The following is a 6876-nucleotide window of genomic DNA, read 5'->3' on the forward strand; positions in this document are numbered from 1 at the left end:
TCACTGACGAACGCTTTGGCACAGGGATAATTATGGACTTTTTCAAAACATGGAGAATTTTACAAAGCTGAAGTGACCAGTTGAAAAGTAAAGTAAAAATGGGCGACAGTTCATCAGCATGAGAGACCGCAGCAGCCCGGGGCTGGCACAATCAGGACCAGTCACTTTCCTGACCTTCACGTTCATCAGAACACGCCGAGTGTCATTTCTGGAGATCACAAAAGCTTGAGCAGTCACTTCCACTGTGGTTGGTGCTGTGCCCACCGGGTGATCGAATTGGCTGTAAAAATGAGTCAGTTTGGCTGGCAATGTGTGTCGTCATTCCTTGGATATTTCAACTTCGGCTTGTAACGAGTGATCGTGGGGAGATCCTGCCAGAGTTATTTGGCATTCGCACTCATGATTCGCACTCCTCCAGCAATTTTCTTGATTTCTGCATTATTTAGGCTGAAATCGCCGGGTACTTGACATCTCAATGAGCAACGTTGGCTTTTCCTTTTTGTTCCTGAGTACTATCTCTGTCACAGTCCTTTGCTTTCTCTGTTCACGCTGGATGGCATCATCAGGTCGTGAGCATTATGTCCTTCTTTACAATGATTGCTTTTCTTTCATGTTTCCATGAGTTTTGTGAAACTGGGATATTGAAATTTCTGCAGATGTGCCAGTAGATTACTCCACATAACTTGTGTCTTTGGGTGTACAGCTGTTCTGACATGAGTTTTTTTTGTTTTTTTTACATCCAGATAGGATGTGACTCCTGGTTTCTGTTTCTACCTTGCAGAACATTCTCTGTCCCAGTTGAGCTGCCTCTTCTTCGCTATTCCAGTGATCCTTCTTTGTCTATCCAAAATCTGTCCAACTCTTTTTTTGTATTTTCCAGCTCTTTTGTCTTTCTCCCAGTTGTCAGTTGTTGCATGCAGGGGAAGAAGGTGTCGTAGCAGCCACTGAAGAAGAAGATGCGATATTTTGCCGTGGATCTATCATCACTCCGTCATGTAAGTGCTCCAGGAATGTAAGACAAAATATCAGACTCTCACAGATCTCAAGTTAAATCTTAAGGTTCTACTTTAATGACTCAGCATTCACGTTATACCTTGATGACCCAACATTCGTGTTCTAACTTGGTGACCCAGCATTCACGTTCTACCTTGATGACCCAGCATTCGTGTTCTAACTTGGTGACCCAGCATTCACGTTCTACCTTGATGACCCAGCATTCGTGTTCTAACTTGGTGACCTGGCATTCGTGTGCTACCTTGATGACCCAGCATTCGTGTTCTACCTTGATGACCCAGTATTCGTGTGCTACCTTGATGACCCAGCATTCCTGTTCTAATTTGATGACCCAGCATTCGTGTTCTACCTTGATGACCTGGCATTCGTGTTCTACCGTGATGACCCAGCATTCGTGTGCTGCATTGATGACCCAGCATTCGTGTTTTAACTTGATGACCTGGCATTTGTGTGCTACCTTGATGACCCAGCATTCGTGTTCCACCTTGATGACCCGGCATTCGTGTTCTACCTTGATGACCCAGCATTCGCGTTCTATCTTGATGACCCAAAAAACAAGTTCCACCTTTATGATGCACAAAACGAGTTCTACCTTGATGACTCATCATACGAGTTCTACTTTGCAGACCGACAAAATTCGGGACAAATCAAGAAGTGAGTTCTGCCTCGATAGCTCAGAATGTGAGACCTATGTAAGAGACTCAGGGGAAAAGAGTTCTGCCCAGATGGCTCACAAAATAGGCCCGTGTGAATCCCGTAACAATGGCGGACTATGTGTGACCTCGGTTGGTACATTTGAAAGCTTGGACAGTTTTATTTTTTTTTTTGTATACAAGATCGGGGCTCGTGTAAGAGCTAACATCGATCACAAAAAAACAACAACAAACGGACACACAAAATATACAATAAAAGGGAGCGGGAGACAAGATGGGGAGAGAGAGAGAAGCACACAAGAACAACAGCAGAGAACAGGGCCAACGGAAGATCTGTGGGAGGGAGAGGGCTTGGGGGGAGGAGGCATGGGAAGGTGGGAGGGGGGAGAGGTATAATTGCTAGAACTTCCAGGAAAGAAAGAAGTCGGGATTTCAAAGAAAGTGGATCTGGGGTGAATTAACGGGGATAGAAGAGATCAAGGTTTTGGATGGGGGAGTTGATCATGGAGTGCCTAAGGGTGTTGATTTTGCTTCTGGTTCATAATTTAGTTATCATTAATTACCTCTTTATAAATTTTTTTTTTAATTCCTATTAAGGGAAAATGTTGTAATGTTAAAACAATGTTAGAGGTAAAGGGGATGCAATTGCAGTACTTTGAGGTTGTACACTCCATGTGGTGGGTGTGCAAGCGCGGATCCACACTGGCGGGAATGGCGATGCTTGTGAAAGGTGCAGAAGCTGGTTCATTAAAGCCTGAATGATCCACTGATCTGTGGTCTTGAACTTTGCCTGAAATAGACCCCCTTCATGACCTTACTATCCTCATCCCTGTCGTGAGCCAAATTTCTAGATCATCTTCCTCCCACCACCCTCTTCAAGTTTTTTTTTTTTTTTTTTTTTTTTACACCTCTTCTCTATCATTATTTTGTTGTTGTATTTCTTCTGTTTTATAATATACATAGGTTATAAATACCTAACTGAAATGTTTATGAATGACCCTTAAGCTCAAGGTTCAGCTCCAGCGTGAATGCAATTTGTTTTTGACTTCCATTGACATGAAGCAAATTCTGTCGTCATCGTTTTTTTAACGACATTTGCTCTTATTTTATAGCGTTGGTCGATGGATTCGCACGACTCCATTTTGTTATTTCGTTCACATCTTTCTTTAAAGCAGTTATTTTCATGTCATTGTTGATACCTTCCTGCCATGTTTTCCTGGCCGAGCTGCCTCTTCGTCTTTTTCATTTGCCTTAAAACCTACTATCTTCCTATTAGGTGCATCCTCTATAGTTCTAGCCTACTATCTTCCGATTCGGTTCATCCTCTATAGTTCTAGCTACATTACCTGTCCGAACAACCGAAGCCTTCTCTGTCTCAATTGAATTTCTATGCTGCTACTTTTGAGTGTATTTATCAACTGCGCCAGCACTCTATGTAGGGATGGCGTGGTACCATGAAAAATTCCTCCGGTCCCATTTGCTACATCCAAAACTAAAGTTGGCATATCTTCTCCCACCAATCGCTTTGGCTACATAAGAGAGCCTACCTGGTCTGTTCAGCTGATTGTCCAGGTAGAGATCACTTTTTAGTTCTCCAGACGATGGCAAAAGCTAGAAAATAAAGCATAAAATAATAACAATCTTTATTGTCCCATATCCAAGGAAACGATTATTTGGTGACACCGTAAGTTTAACCATCATAAAAAACATAAAACACAAAGGGAATAAGAAAACAAACAAAAAAAAATATATAAAAATAACCGAGATCGGTCAAACTGGAAAATCATCTCGTTCATCCTAATAATCATCTTCAGACGGCGTATTTCCGAGCTGCCTCTCTCAATGGCAATGACTCTGGTGCCGTCCGACAATGTTACTTGGTGCAGCATACTTTACCACTGCAATTTTTATAGATTGAAAGGATTCACCGAAAAGTTTGAAATAGCAAAGCACTTACCTGGTTGCACTTACCTTAAGAAGTTGCTCGACCACACTAATTTGACATTCTGTTCACAAGATAGTTCCTTCAGTGTAATCCTTACCTTGCACTCAAGGACCCGCGTCATGCACTCAAAAAACTTTTATTCTCCACTAGCTGGGTTACCTGTTCTATGAACAGAAATAATTAGTAAGTGTTGATGCCAACTTTTTTGCAAAACTGCACCACACCACAATATTCATAACTCGTGAAAACCTGAGGCTTTACCATGAAAAGTTTAATTGAGAATTCTTCTTACATGCAAGAGTTATGTTGCCACTGTTGGGATCTCTATTTATTGTGCTTGAAATCCTTCCCAAAAAGCTAGATGTGGGATGGTTTGATGGATGTAGGAGGTGGGATGGTTTGGGAATCGGGACCGCCTCGAAGGCAGGCCCCATGTGACGTAAAAGAACCCGCTGTTGCAGCCGGTCCTGTACATTTGAAAAAAATTATCATCAGATTGTTCAATTTGACAATTTAATTGTTCGCACCACCACTGATTCCACGAGGTGCCAACCTTGAGGTTGTGGAGCTTCTGTGCAACAGACATTGAGGTTCAGAGGTGTGGAAGAAATTTGTCAATGGAAAACTGTCGCTCCCAGAAGAAAAACCCCAGGCAGTGTATAAGCATGAACCTCACTCGAGGGCTGAAGGCCAAAAGGCTGAGGCCTATAGGTGCTAGTATGGGCTCAGGTTTGCTTTACAATGAAGGACAAACATAGGAAAGGTACGGCAATTGTGAATATACTGTATAACACTTACCATAGCAGATGGTTTCAGCTTAACGCAGCATGAAAATGGCGAACTTATTAATTAGTTAGTTTACAATTGTGGGTGGAGTCAGGCCTGCTGTCCAGCCAATGGGTGGAATACACAGCTCGGCTAATTACATATGCTGGCCTTCACCCGTGCTATGTCCTGTGATAGCTGTTAGCCAATCAGATTGAGTATAATTTTTTTTTTTAAAGATGGAAAAGTAGGCTTTAAAGGCTGAGGTGATGGATGAAAATACCCTTCGGACTTTGGTCTGTGTGCCAAATGTGTTCATTGTAGGACTAGCGGCACTTGTCTTTACTCTGAAATATTTTCTTATTCATTGCATGGTCAACTGTACTACCAACACAGTAGCTCTGGGTAATCCATTTGATCCTAACTCTGCAAATTGGCTAAGTGGAGGAACAAATCCATTATCAATATGTTCATCCTCAACCGAAGCTCGTTTGTCGCTACATTGATGACTGTATTGGCACAACAGTAGGGGAAGAATGTTGGTTGTAAGACACAACCATTTTTACATGTAAGTGAATGGGGAAAATGCGTTGGAACTTTTGGGCCACCCACCAAAAACCAAAAAAACCCCGTCTATTTCTCCCTTCCCCATTTAAGCCATCAACAAAGGTTAAATCCTAAATAGACCCCAAAACCATTTTTCGGTTCTAAAACACTCATATTTTCGTTATTCTCGAATAGAGAACCACGAATATTGGTTTATGTTTTATTTTAGGGAAAAACTTAATTTTCTGCTTTTATGGTTTCGCACGAGTCAAGAGCATTTAATCCTTAAAAAAAATGTTAATCCTTCCAAACTCTCTCAGTCAAGAGATATTTATAACTAATTCTATAAATAATTTTAATCCCTTCCTCTTACACAGGAAGGTTATTGTTCTAACTATATTTTGTCATCATTTTTTAAAATATAAGATGAACCAAGGTCCAGTGCGCTTCATGGAGACGGAGGATGTCAATCGAAGAGTTATTTGACCTTGAAGATGAGTTTCAATCTTTTCCACAACAAGACTGGTGAGCTATGTTTAAACCTACTAGCAACGGTACCTGCCCTATGGGCGGGGCTTCAATTGGGAGGCCCAAATGAAAAGGCAAAATATCAGAAATTTAAGGCTCTTTTTATTTTAAACGATTCTTATAAACATCCGTTAAATCATATCACATGGAAATCATCAAAATCTAAACAGTATTTGTAGAATTTCAATAAAAGCCACATCACTGTTCATATCGGTAAATATTATTCCATCGTGTTTGGAAAAACAGGGAAATTGGAAAAATTGGAAAAACAATATAGCCTATTTTACTCCTAGGGGTCCCAGGATTACCCACCCAAAATTTCATAGCGATCGGTTCAGCCGTTTTTTGCGGTACCTGGGAATGGACGACAGACAGACATTTGGTGAATTATAGTAAGATTAATTATATATTGTTTTATACAGAACCAAATAACTGCACATTTAACAACTATTGCCTTTCCCTTTTTTTATTCCAGTTTAGCCCCCAACTCTTCAATAACAGAGTTGATGGTTGAGGTTGAAAATCAAGTCAATGAATATCACGACCTTGAATGGGACTACTATGAGGTTCCAACCTGTGCTGATTTTCACCCACTATCACAACAAGACTGGTAAGCTATGTTTAAACCTATTAATTTATATATTGTTTTATACAGACCCAAATAATATACGAATAATAATTATGTTTTTTTCTTTTTATCACAGCATCTCTTCAATAACAGAGTTGATGGTTGAGGTTGAAGATCAAGTCAATGAATATCACAACTTTGAATGGGATTACTTTGAGGTTCCAAAGAGTGCTTATTCATTTCCAACCTGTGCTGTTTTAAACCTCCATCTTGATGAACTTAACACAAAACTCGATCTTCCACAAGCAGACTGTGATTTGTATCGGGAAAGAATCATCATTTCCACAATTGAATATTTACTCCCACCCAAATAAAAATGTTTAAATAATGTAAAGGTTTTAATGTTGTATGGTTTTAATTATATTTGTTTTGCCTCCAATTATTTCATCATTAATTACAAAAAGAGAATAAAGGAGGGGAAAAAGGGAATACTGTTCTCCCCTATGGGCTGGTGCTCCTGCCTCACACCTAGCTCGGCTTCACGCTGTTGAATCCAAAGCTTTCAGAATCATTGGAATCTCCCGCGATGAAGCTATCTCTGAGGGCCTTTCACTCACTCACCGCAGGCAGGTAGGTGGTCTTTCTGTCTTCTACCGACTCCTCTCCGGCCTTGCTCCCCCAGCTCTCTCTGTCCTCTGTCCCCCAAATATTCCTACAGGTCGCACAAGATCTGCCAGCAACCCTCTGATGGTTAAACTGCCGAAATGTCGGCTCTCTGCTCACCTTCACTCTTTCATTCGTCTTTTCTCCCGCCTCTGTTCGCTCTTTCACGAGCCTCGATCTTGTATACAAAAAAA

At 41.0% G+C, this 6876-nt stretch overlaps 1 long non-coding RNA gene across 2 annotated transcripts; it reads left to right on the plus strand.

Moving 5' to 3' along the window:
• Positions 1 to 946: 946 nt before the first annotated feature.
• Positions 947 to 6614, plus strand: LOC144888228 (uncharacterized). 2 transcript variants are annotated; one of them, XR_010986800.2, is made up of 3 exons: positions 947 to 995; positions 5927 to 6061; positions 6156 to 6614. It is a non-coding gene; the product is annotated as an uncharacterized LOC144888228 (long non-coding RNA). The 2 variants fall into 2 exon arrangements; XR_013621196.1 differs by lacking the exon at positions 947 to 995 and adding an exon at positions 5349 to 5448.
• Positions 6615 to 6876: the final 262 nt, after the last annotated feature.

The sequence above is a fragment of the Myxine glutinosa genome, chromosome 13 (genome assembly GCF_964187855.1).
Source record: "Myxine glutinosa chromosome 13, kmMyxGlut1.1, whole genome shotgun sequence".
Classification (NCBI taxonomy): domain Eukaryota; kingdom Metazoa; phylum Chordata; class Myxini; order Myxiniformes; family Myxinidae; genus Myxine; species Myxine glutinosa.